Below are 12,955 nucleotides of genomic sequence, written 5' to 3'. Positions count from 1 at the left end.
GATCAGAGTCTTCGTGGTATAGGCAAAAACTGATGGCGGCATTCAAGAGAATCCGGAAGGTCTAACCTTGTCTGTGGTATTCCGAGTAGGATTCAATGATTGAATGACTGTGACGTGCTTCAAACTCCTGAAGGCGGGGCGTTAGTGACAGACGCAAAAGAATCACTGGATTCTATTCCGGCCTGATTGAGAACCGACAGATGGATAGCCGTGCCGTGACAGGGTGCGTTGAACATTTCCACTGAGAGGATGGGAGGTAGCCACTGACAACGGTGAAACCCTTGCATAAGCTTGCCATGGAAAGGAGTAAGAAGGATTGGATGAAGACAGTAGGAAAGCAGAGAGACGGAAGGGACCAAGCATCTCCATTCGCTTATCTGAAGCTCTCACCAATGAATTGCATAAGTATCTCTATCTTTATCTTTATGTTTTATTCATCATCTATACCCATTTGAGTCTGCCTGACTAAGATTTACAAGGTGACCATAGCTTGCTTCATACCAACAATCTCCGTGGGATCGACCCTTACTCGCGTAAGGTTTATTACTTGGACGACCCAGTGCACTTGCTGGTTAGTTGTGCGAAGTTGTAGTGATCACAATTTCGTGCACCAAGTTTTTGGCGCCGTTGCCGGGGATTGTTTCGTGTATGGACAACTGACGGTTCATCTTGTTGCTTAGATTAGGTATTTTTTTCAGAGTTCTTAAAAATGAATTCTAGAGTTTCATGATGATCTGTTGAAATCTGGCTGGCTGAGAAGCCATGTCTAATCTTATTGGACCGAGGTTTCAATTGATCATCACAAGAGCTTGTTGATTTCTATCAATATTGCTATTGGAGCAATGATCTGCTAAGGCTTGGCTGGCCATTGGCCATGTCTAGTGTTTTGGACCGAAGCTTTCTTTGAAAGCTTGGCTGGCTGTGAAGCCATGTCTAATTCCTGGACCGAAGTCTTAGACTAGCATTGCAATGATTCCTGGAATCCAAATTGAGAATTCTGAAACCTTTATTTTCTATTTTCATATAAATTTCGAAAAAGCACAAAAAATTACAAAATCATAAAAACCAAAAATATTTTATGTTTCTTGTTTGAGTCTAGTGTCTAATTTTAAGTTTGGTGTCTTGCATGCATTGTTTATTTGATCTTGGTTCTATTTTCAAGTCAATAATACAGGGAACTGAAGATTCAGAACATGCAGCAGAGGAATTACACAGAAAAAGCTGGGCGTTCAAAACGCCCAGTGAAGAAGGACAGACTGGCGTTTAAACGCCAGCCAGGGTGCCTGGTTGGGCGTTTAACGCCCAAAAAGGTAATGCATTGGGCGTTAAATGCCAGAATGTGCACCATTCTGGGCGTTTAACGCCAGGATGGCACAAGAGGGAAGATTTTGTTTTCAAATCAATTTTTTTCAAGTTTTCAAAGTTTTTCAAAATCAAATCTTTTTCAAATCATATCTTTTCAATCAAATGTTTTCAAAATCAATTTCTTTCCTTTTTTAAAGATACTTGCTAACAATTAATGATTTGATTGAACATTTCAAGTATGTTGCCTTTTCTGTTGAGAGAGGTTTAATGTTTGAATCATATCTTTTCTTGTTAGGCAAGTCATTAATTTTTAAATCAAATCCTTTTTTTAAAATTGTTTTCAAATCACATCTTTTCAATCATATCTTTTTTTTTACCATAACTTTTCAATCAAATCTTTTTAATCACATCTTTTTCAAAACAGTTTTTAATCGTATCTTTTTTATTTCTAATTTCAAAATCTTTTTCAAAAATTACTTAATTTCTTTCCCACTCTTGGTTTTCGAAAATCAATTAAAGTTTTTTTTAAAATGTTTTCAAAATCTTTCACTTAATTTTCGAAAAATCTCTTCCCCTCTTCTCATATCCTTCTATTTATGGAGTACCACTCCTCCTCAATGCACAATTCGAACTCTATCCAACTAAGTTCGAATTCTTCTACCTCTTTCTTCTATTTTTCTGTTCTTCTGACACCTCAAGGAATCTCTATACTGTGACATAGAGGATTCCATATTTTCTTGTTCTCTTCTCTTTCATATGAGCAGGAGCAAAGACAAAGGCATTCTTGTTGAAGCTGACCCTGAACCTGAAAGGACCTTGAAGCGAAAGCTAAGAGAAGCTAAGGCACAACTCTCTGTAGAGGACCTAACAGAAATCTTCAAAGAAAAAGACATGGCAGCCAAAAACAACAACAATGCAGACAATGCAAGGAAGGTGCTGGGTGACTTTACTGCACCTACTCCCGACTTCTATGGGAGAAGCATCTCTATCCCTGCCATTGGAGCAAACAACTTTGAGCCTCAATTAGTTTCTCTAATGCAACAGAATTGCAAGTTCCATGGACTTCCATTGGAAGATCCACATCAGTTCTTAGCTGAATTCTTGCAAATCTGTGACACTGTCAAGACTAATGGGGTTGACCCTGAGGTCTACAGACTTATGCTATTCCCTTTTGCTGTAAGAGACAGAGCTAGAATATGGTTGGACTCACAACCTAAAGACAGCCTGAACTCTTGGGAAAAGCTAGTCAATGCCTTCTTGGCAAAGTTCTTTCCACCTCAAAAATTGAGTAAGCTTAGAGTGGAAGTCCAAACCTTCAGACAGAAGGAAGGTGAATCCCTCTATGAAGCTTGGGAAAGATACAAACAATTGATCAGAAAATGTCCTTCTGACATGCTTTCTGAATGGAGCATCATAGGTATTTTCTATGATGGTCTCTCTGAACTATCCAAGATGTCTTTGGATAGCTCTGCTGGAGGATCTCTTCATCTGAAGAAGACGCCTACAGAAGCTCAAGAGCTAATTGAAATGGTTGCAAATAACCAATTCATGTACACTTCTGAAAGGAATCCTGTGAACAATGGGACAAGTCAGAAGAAAGGAGTTCTTGAGATTGATACTCTGAATGCCATTCTGGCTCAGAATAAAATATTGACTCAACAAGTCAATTTGATCTCTCAAAGTCTGTCTGGAATGCAAAATGCACCAAGCAGTACTAAGGATGCTTCATCTGAAGAAGAAGCTTATGATCCTGAGAACCCTTCAATGGAAGAGGTGAATTACCTAGGAGAACCCTATGGAAACACCTAAAATTCTTCATGGAGAAATCATCCAAATTTCTCATGGAAGGATCAACAGAGACCTCAACAAGGTTTCAACAACAATAATGGTGGAAGAAACAGGTTTAGCAATGGCAAGCCTTTTCCATCATCTTCTCAGCAACAGACAGAGAATTCTAAGCAGAACCCCTCTGACTTAGCAACCATGGTCTCTGATCTAATCAAAACCACTCAAAGTTTCATGACTGAAACAAGGTCCTCCATTAGGAACTTGGAGGCACAAGTGGGACAGCTGAGCAAGAAAGTTACTGAACTCCCTCCTAGTACTCTTCCAAGCAATACAGAAGAAAATCCAAAAGGAGAGTGCAAGGCCATCAACATGGCCGAATTTGGAGAGGAAGGAGAGGAAGTGAACGCCATTGAGGAAGACCTCAATGGGCGTGCACTGACCTCTAATGAGTTCCCCAATGAGGAACCATGGGAATCTGAGGCTCAAAATGAGACCATAGAGATTCCATTGGACTTGCTTCTGCCTTTCATGAGCTCTGATGAGTATTCCTCCTCTGAAGAGGATGAGTATGTCACTGAAGAGCAAGTTGCTAAATACCTTGGAGCAATCATGAAGCTAAATGACAAGTTATTTGGAAATGAGACTTGGGAGAACAAACCTCCTTTGCTCACCAAAGAACTGGATGACTTGTCTAGGCAGAAATTACCTCAAAAGAGACAAGATCCTGGGAAGTTTTCAATACCTTGTACCATAGGCACCATGACCTTCAAGAAGGCTCTGTGTGACTTAGGGTCAAGTGTAAACCTCATGCCTCTCTCTGTAATGGAGAAGCTAGGGATCTTTGAGGTGCAAGCTGCAAGAATCTCACTAGAGATGGCAGACAATTCAAAGAAACAAGCTTATGGACTTGTAGAGGATGTTCTGGTAAAAGTTGAAGACCATTACATCCATACTGATTTCATAGTCCTAGAGACTGGGAAATGCATGGATGAATCTATCATCCTTGGCAGACCCTTCCTAGCCACAGCTAAGGCTGTGATTGATGTTGATGGAGGTGAACTGATCATTCAAGTGAATGAAGAATCCTTTGTGTTTAAGGCTCAAGGATACCCCTCTGTCACCATGGAGAGGAAGCATGAAGAGCTTCTCTCAAATCAGAGTCAAACAGAGCCCCCACAGTCAAACTCTAAGTTTGGTGTTGGGAGGCCACAACCAAACTCTAAGTTTGGTGTTGAACCCCCACATTCAAACTCTAAGTTTGGTGTTGGGAGGTTCCAACATTGCTCTGAGTATCTGTGAGGCTCCATGAGAGCCCTCTGTCAAGCTACTGACATTAAAGAAGCGCTTGTTGGGAGGCAACCCAATGTTATATTTTATCTATTTTCCTTTGTTATTTTATGTTTTCTGTAGGTTGATGATCATGAGAAGTCACAAAATCAATTGAAAAAGCAAAAACAGAATGAAAAATAGGAAGAAAAATAGCACACCCTGGAGGAAGAACCTACTGGCGTTTAAACGCCAGTAAGGCTAGCAGGTGGGCGTTTAACGCCCAGTCTGGCACCATTCTGGGCGTTTAACGCCAGAAAGGTGCACCAGACTGGCGTTAAACGCCAGGAAAGGGCAAGAACCTGGCGTTAAACGCCAGAAATGGGCACCAGCCCGGCGCTTAACGCCAGAAATGGCTCAAAACGCATTTTTGCATGCCATTTGGTGCAGGGATGACTTTTCCTTGACACCTCAGGATCTGTGGACCTCACAGGATCCCCACCAACCCCACCACTCTCTCTCTTCTTCACCCATTCACCAATCACCTCAACACCTCTTCCCCAAAAACCCTTCACCTATCAAATCCCATCTTTCTCTTCACCACTCACATCCATCCTTCATAAAATCCCACCTACCTCACCCTTCAAATTCAAACCACTTTCCCTCCCAAACCCACCCATACATGACCGAACCATGAGCCCCCCTCTCCTATATAAACCCTTCTTCACCCCTTCATTTTCACACAACTTAAACACCACTTCTCCCCCTCTTTGGCCGAACACAAAGCCATTCCCTTCTTCCTCATTTCTTCTTCTTCTACTCTCTTCTTTCTTCTTTTGCTCGAGGACGAGCAAACCTTTTAAGTTTGGTGTGGTAAAAGCATTGCTTTTTGTTTTTCCATAACCATTTATGGCATCCAAGGCCAGAGAAACCTCTAGAAAGAGGAAAGGGAAGGCAAAAGCTTCCACCTCCGAGTCATGGGAGATGGAGAGATTCATCTCAAGGGTGCATCAAGACCACTTCTATGAAGTTGTGGCCTTGAAGAAGGTGATCCCCGAGGTCCCTTTTCCACTCAAAAAGGGTGAATATCCGGAGATCCGACATGAGATTCGAAGAAGAGGTTGGGAAGTTCTCACCAACCCCATTCAACAAGTCGGAATCTTAATGGTTCAAGAGTTCTATGCCAATGCATGGATCACCAAGAGCCATGATCAAAGTGTGAACTCGGATCGAAAGAATTGGCTTACTATGGTTCGGGGAAAATACTTGGATTTTAGTCCGGAAAGTATAAGGTTGGCATTCAACTTGCCTATGATGCAAGGAGATGAACATCCTTACACTAGAAGGGTCAACTTTGATCAAAGGTTGGACCAAGTCCTCACAGTCATATGTGAAGAGGGCGCACTATGGAAGAGAGATTCAAGAGGGAAGCCGGTTCAATTGAGAAGGCATGACCTCAAGCCCGTGGCTAGAGGATGGTTGGAGTTTATCCAACGCTCAATCATTCCCACTAGCAACCGGTCCGAAGTTACTCTAGACCGGGCCATCATGATCCATAGCATCATGATTGGAGAAGAAGTAGAAGTTCATGAGGTTATAGCCCAAGAACTCTATAAGGTGGCGGACAAGTCCTCCACCTTGGCAAGGTTAGCCTTTCCTCATCTCATTTGTCACCTCTGTTATTCAGTAGGAGTTGACATAGAAGGAGACATCCTCATTGATGAGGACAAGCCCATCACTAAGAAAAGGATGGAGCAAACAAGAGACCCCTCTCATCATGAGATCCCTGAGATACCTCAAGGGATGCACTTTCCTCCACAAGACTATTGGGAGCAACTAAACACCTCCCTAGGAGAATTGAATTCCAACATGGGACAACTAAGGGTGGAGCACCAAGAACATTCCATTCTCCTCCATGAAATTAGAGAAGATCAAAGAATCATGAGAGAGGAGCAACAAAGACAAGGAAGCGACATTGAAGAGCTCAAGCACTCCATAAGACCTTCAAGAGGAAGAACAAGCCGCCATCACTGAGGTGGACCCGTTCTTTAATCTCCTTGTTCTTTATTTTCCTGTTTTTCGAAATTTTCATGCTTATGTTTGTCTATGTTTGTGTCTTATGATCATTAGTGTCTTAGTGTCTATGCCTTAAAGTTATGAATGTCCTATGAATCCATCACCTCTCTTAAATAAAAAATGTTCTTAATTGAAAAAGATAAGAATTGCATGAATTTTGAATTTTATAACAGTTTAATTATTTTGATGTGGTGGCAACACTTTTGTTTTCTGAATGCATGCTTAAACAGTGCATATGTCTTTTGAATTTGTGATTCATGAATGTTGGCTCTTGAAAGAATGATGAAAAAGGAGACATGTTACTGAGGATCTGAAAAATCATAAAAATGATTCTTGAAGCAAGAAAAAGCAGTGAATACAAAAAAAAAGAGAAGAAAAAGCGAAAAAAAAGAAGAAGAAAAAGCGAAAAAAAGGAAAGAGAAAAAGAAAGAAAAAGAAAGGAATAAAGTTGTGATCCAAGGCAAAAAAAGAGTGTGCTTAAGAACCCTGGACACCTCTAATTGGGGACTCTAGCAAAGCTGAGTCATAATCTGAAAAGGTTCACCCAATTATGTGTCTGTGGCATGTATGTATCCGGTGGTAATACTGGAAGACAGAGTGCTTTGGGCCACGGCCAAGACTCAATAAGTAGCTGTGTTCAAGAATCATCATACTTAGCTAGGAGAATCAATAACACTATCTGGATTCTGAGTTCCTAAAGAAGCCAATCATTTTGAGTTTCAAAGGATAGAGTGAGATGCCAAAACTATTCAGAGGCAAAAAGCTAAAAGCCCCGCTCATCTAATTAATACTGATCTTCACAGATGTTTTTGGAATTCATTGCATATTCTCTTCTTTTTATCTTATTTGATTTTTAGTTGCTTGAGGACAAGCAACAATTTAAGTTTGGTGTTGTGATGAGCGGATAATTTGTACGCTTTTTGGCATTGTTTTTAGTATGTTTTTAGTATATTTGGTTTAGTTTTTAGTATATTTTTATTAGTTTTTAGTTAAAATTCACTTTTCTGGACTTTACTATGAGTTTGTGTATTTTTCTGTGATTTCAGGTATTTTCTGGCTGAAATTGAGGGACCTGAGCAAAAATCTGATTCAGAGACTGAAAAGGACTGCAGATGCTGTTGGATTCTGACCTCCCTGCACTCGAAGTGGATTTTCTGGAGCTACAGAAGCCCAATTGGCGCGCTCTCAACGGCGTTGGAAAGTAGACATCCTGGGCTTTCCAGCAATATATGATAGTCTATACTTTGCCCAAGATTTGATGGCCCAAACCGGCATCCAAAGTCACCTTCAGATTTCCCAGCGTTAAACGCCGGAACTGGCACCAAAATGGGAGTTAAACGCCCAAACTGGCATAAAAGTTAGCGTTTAACTCTAAGAAGAGTCTCTACACGAAAATGCTTCAATGCTCAGCCCAAGCACACACCAAGTGGGCCCGGAAGTGGATTTTTATGTCATTTACTCATCTCTGTACACCCTAGGCTACTAGTTTCCTATAAGTAGGACCTTTTACTATTGTATTTTGATCATCTGATCTTTGGAATCGTTTGATCTTTAGATCTTTTGATCACTTTGGGAGGCTGGCCATTCGGCCATGCCTAGACCTTGTTCTTATGTATTTTCAACGGTGGAGTTTCTACACACCATAGATTAAGGTGTGGAGCTCTGCTGTACCTCGAGTATTAATGCAATTACTATTGTTCTTCTATTCAATTCCGCTTGTTCTTGTTCCAAGATATCACTTGTTCTTCAACTTGATGAATGTGATGATCCGTGACACTTATCATCATTCTCACCTATGAACGTGTGACTGACAACCACCTCCGTTCTACCTTAGATTGGGTGAATATCTCTTGGATTCCTGATACACGATGCATGGTTGATCGCCTGACAACCGAGTGCTCGCCTGACAAACGAGCCAGCCATTCCGTGAGATCAGAGTCTTCGTGGTATAGGCAAGAACTGATGGCGGCATTCAAGAGAATCCGGAAGGTCTAACCTTGTCTGTGGTATTCCGAGTAGGATTCAACGATTGAATGACTGTGACGTGTGATGAGCGGAAAATTTGTATGCTTTTTGGCATTGTTTTTAGTATGTTTTTAGTATCTTTTAGTTAGTTTTTAGTATATTTTTATTAGTTTTTAATTAAAATTCACTTTTCTGGATTTTACTATGAGTTTGTGTGTTTTTCTGTGATTTCAGGTATTTTCTGACTGAAATTGAGGGTCCTGAGCAAAAATCTGATCCAGAGACTGAAAAGGACTGCAGATGCTGTTGGATTCTGACCTCCCTGCACTCAAAGTGGATTTTCTGGAGCTACAGAAGCCCAATTGGCGCGCTCTCAACGGCATTGGAAAGTAGACATCCTGGGCTTTCCAGCAATATATAATAGTCCATACTTTGCCCAAGATTTAATGGCCCAAACCGGCGCTCAAAGTCACCTACAGAAATTCCAGCGTTAAACGCCGGAACTGGCATAAAATTTGGAGTTAAACGCCCAAACTGGCATGAAAGCTGGCGTTTAACTCCAGAAAAGGTCTCTACACGAAATTCCTTCATTGCTCAGCCCAAGCACACACCAAGTGGGCCCGGAAGTAGATTTTTATGTCATTTACTCAATTCTGTAAACCTTAGGACACTAGTTTACTACTTATAGGATCTTTTGACATTGTATCCGTACCTTATGACCCCATAACATTTTGTACACGTTTCTTTCCACAGTATGAGCCTCTAAACCCCATGGTTGGGGGTGAGGAGCTCTGCTGTGTCTTGATGGATTAATGCAATTACTACTGTTTCTTATTCAATCATGCTTGCTTCGATTCTAAGATAACACTTGTTCTTAATCCGGATGAATGTGATGATCCGTGACAATCATCATCATTCTCAACTATGAACACGTGCCTGACAACCACCTCTGTTCTATCTTAGATTGAGTAGTTATCTCTTGGGTTCTTTAATCGGAATCTTCGTGGTAGAGGCAGGACCTGATGGCAGCATTCAAGAGAATCCGGAAGGTCTAAACCTTGTCTGTGGTATTCTGAGTAGGATTTAATGATTGAATGACTGTGACGTGCTTCAAACCTGTAACCTACTGGGCGTTAGTGACAGACGCAAAAGAGGGATTCTATTCCGGTAGGGGAGGGAACCAAACCGGTGATTGGCAGTACTGTGACAGAGTGCGTGCATTAGCTTTCATTGCGAGGATGGGAGGTAGCCATTGACAACGGTGAAACCCTACACGAGCTTGCCATGGAAGGAGGCTTGCGTGTTTGATGAAGAAGACAGTAGGAAAGCAGAGATTCGGAAGATGGGGCATCTCCAAACCTCAACCCATTCTCCATTACTGCAATACAAGTAATCATTACATGTTCTTTTGCTTTTTACAATCAATCCTGATAATTTCTGATATCCTGACTAAGATTTACAAGATAACCATAGCTTGCTTCAAGCCGACAATCTCCGTGGGATCGACCCTTGCTCACGCAAGGTATTACTTGGACGACCCAGTGCACTTGCTGGTTAGTTGTGCGGGATTGCAAAAGTGTTATTGCAATTTCGTGCACCGAGTTTTTGGCGCCGTTGCCGGGGATTGTTCGAGTTTGGACAACTGACGGCTTATCTTGTTGCTTAGATTAGGACTGTTTTATTTTTGTTGGTTTAGAGTCTTTTAGTTGAGTCTAGTTTCATATTCTAAGTTTGGTGTCAATTGCATGCTTTTATTTTTCTTTTAAAATTTTCGTTTTTGCATAGTCTTAGTCCCTTTTTGATCTTTAAAAAAAAATTCTAAGTTTGGTGTCCTCTTTGTGTTTTTCCTTTAAAATTTTCGAAAATTAGTGTTTGATTTTCTAAAAATTTTAAGTTTGGTGTCTTTTTGTTGTTTTTCTCTTTCCTCTTTTTAAAAATCAAATCTTTTTCATAAAAACTTTTCAATCATATCTTTTTAATTGCTGTTTTCAAAATCTTTTTAATTAACTAATTGATTCAGTTCTCAATTTGCTTTGATCTTATTTTCTTCTTGATTTTCGAAATTTTTTTTTTAATTTTTATTTTCTTTTGTTTTATTTTATTATTTTCGTTTAATTCAAAAAAATAAACAAAATTTATCTCTTTGCAATCATTCTCATTTCCCTTTTGTCCATTATGGACTTAAGTGGAATTAATCAGTCCAAGAGGACTCTGGGGTCTTATGCTAACCCCATTACAGCTGCATATGGGAGTAGCATCTGTATACCTCCCATCAAAGCAAGCAGCTTTGAGCTAAATCCTCAACTCATTATCATAGTGCAGCAAAATTGCCAGTATTCCGGTCTTCCACAGGAAGAACCTACTGAGTTTCTGGCACAGTTCTTACAAATTGCTGACACAATACATGATAAAGAGGTAGATCAGGATGTCTACAGACTATTACTGTTTCCATTTGCTGTAAAAGATCAAGCTAAAAGGTGGTTAAATAACCAACCTACAGCAAGCATAAAGACATGGAAACAGTTATCAGACAAATTCCTGAATCATTTTTACCCTCCAAAGAGGATGACACAGCTAAGGCTGGACATCCAAGGCTTTAAACAAGAGGATCATGAATCCCTTTATAATGCCTGGGAGAGGTATAGAGGTATGCTAAGAAAATGTCCCTCTGAAATGTTTTCAGAGTGGGTACAGTTAGACATTTTCTACTATGGGCTTACAGAAAAAGCTCAGATGTCTTTAGACCACTCAGCTGGTGGATCTATACACATGAGGAAGACAATTGAAGAAGCTCAAGAGCTTATAGACACTGTTGCTAGAAACCAATATCTGTACTCTAGCAATGAGTTCTCTCCAGAAGAGGAAGTCATGACAGTAGTCACTGACTCTAATCCTCAAGAACAGATAATGGAGCTTAATCAACAACTACTCCTGATGACAGAACAGTTAGCAGAATTTAAAGAGATGCTCAATGAAACTAAAGTTGCTAATAAAAGCATAGAACTACAGTTGAATCAAGCAAAACAGCAAATATCTAAACAGATAACAGAGGAGTGTCAAGCAGTTCAATTGAGGAGTGGGAAGACCTTGAATAACACTGCTCAAAAGAGCAAAAAGTCAAACAAGGAACAATTGACAGAGGACAACCAAACCACTGTTCAAAATCCCTCTGAGGACAGTGAGAGCCCAGAGAGGAGTATTGGCGTTCAAACGCCAGAAAGGGAAGGAAAGCTGGCGTTAAACGCCCATTCCTTGCCCAGTTCTGGCGTTCAAACGCCAGAAAAGGGGGAAAAGTTGGCGTTAAACGCCCATTTTCCACCCAATTCTGGCGTCCAAACACCAAGGGAGGATCAGACACCTGAGAGTGCTGACAGTAATCCCTCTAACAAGGCTTCTTCAACCACTTCTGTACGGAATAAACCTGCAGCATCTAAGGTTGAAGAATATCAAGCCAAGATGCCTTATCCTCAGAAACTCCGCAAAGCGGAACAGGATAAGCAATTTGCCCGCTTTGCAGACTATTTAAGGACTCTTGAAATAAAGATTCCTTTTGCAGAGGCACTTGAGCAAATACCTTTTATGCTAAGTTCATGAAAGAGATCTTAAGTCATAAGAAGGATTGGAGAGAAACTGAAAAAGTGTTTCTCACTGAAGAATGCAGTGCAGTCATTCTAAAAAGCTTACCAGAAAAGCTTCAAGATCCTGGAAGCTTTCTGATACCATGCACATTGGAAGGCACTTACACCAAGACAGCCTTATGTGATCTTGGAGCAAGTATCAATTTAATACCTGCATCCACTATCAGAAAGCTTGGGTTGATTGGAGAAGTCAAACCAACCAGGATATGCCTCCAACTTGCTGATGGCTCCATTAAACACCCATCAGGCATAATAGAGGACATGATTGTCAAGGTTGGGCCATTTGCCTTCCCAACTGACTTTGTGGTACTGGAAATGGAGGAGCACAAGAGTGCAACCCTCATTCTAGGAAGGCCATTCCTAGCAACTGGACGAACTCTCATTGATGTACAAAAAGGGGAAGTAACCTTGAGAGTCAATGAGGATGAGTTCAAGTTGAATGCTGTAAAAGCAATGCAGCATCCAGACACACCAGAGGACTGCATGGGCGCTGACATTATTGACTCTCTGGTAGAAGAGATCAATATGGCTGAAAGCTTAGAATCAGAACTTGAGGACATCTTCAAAGATGCTCAAACTGATCAGGAAGAGCTAGAGGAGGCAAAGGAATTTTCGAAAATTCCTCAGGAGGAGGATAAGCCTCCTAAGCCTGAACTCAAACCACTACCATCATCCCTGAAATACGCATTTCTGGGAAAGGGTGACACTTTTCCAGTGATTATAAGCTCTGCTTTAAATCCACAGGAAGAGGAAGCACTGATTAAAGTGCTAAGGACACACAAGACAGCTCTTGGGTGGTCCATAAGTGATCTCAAGGGCATTAGTCCAACTAGATGCATGCACAAGATCCTGTTGGAGGATAATGCCAAACCAGTGGTTCAACCACAGAGGAGGCTAAATCCAGCCATGAAGGAGGT

The 12,955-nt window shown here is 40.9% G+C and overlaps 1 non-coding gene across 1 annotated transcript; it reads right to left on the bottom strand.

The window, feature by feature from the left end:
- Positions 1–2,595: 2,595 nt before the first annotated feature.
- On the bottom strand, positions 2,596–2,703 carry LOC130977165 (small nucleolar RNA R71). The gene has a single exon (XR_009084870.1). It is a non-coding gene; the product is annotated as a small nucleolar RNA R71 (small nucleolar RNA).
- Between the last annotated feature and the right edge of the window lie 10,252 nt (positions 2,704–12,955).

The sequence above is a fragment of the Arachis stenosperma genome, chromosome 4 (genome assembly GCF_014773155.1).
Source record: "Arachis stenosperma cultivar V10309 chromosome 4, arast.V10309.gnm1.PFL2, whole genome shotgun sequence".
Taxonomy (NCBI): Eukaryota; Viridiplantae; Streptophyta; class Magnoliopsida; order Fabales; family Fabaceae; genus Arachis; species Arachis stenosperma.
The sequence above is the reverse complement of the archived record's forward strand: the minus strand, read 5'-3'. Positions and strand labels throughout refer to the sequence as shown.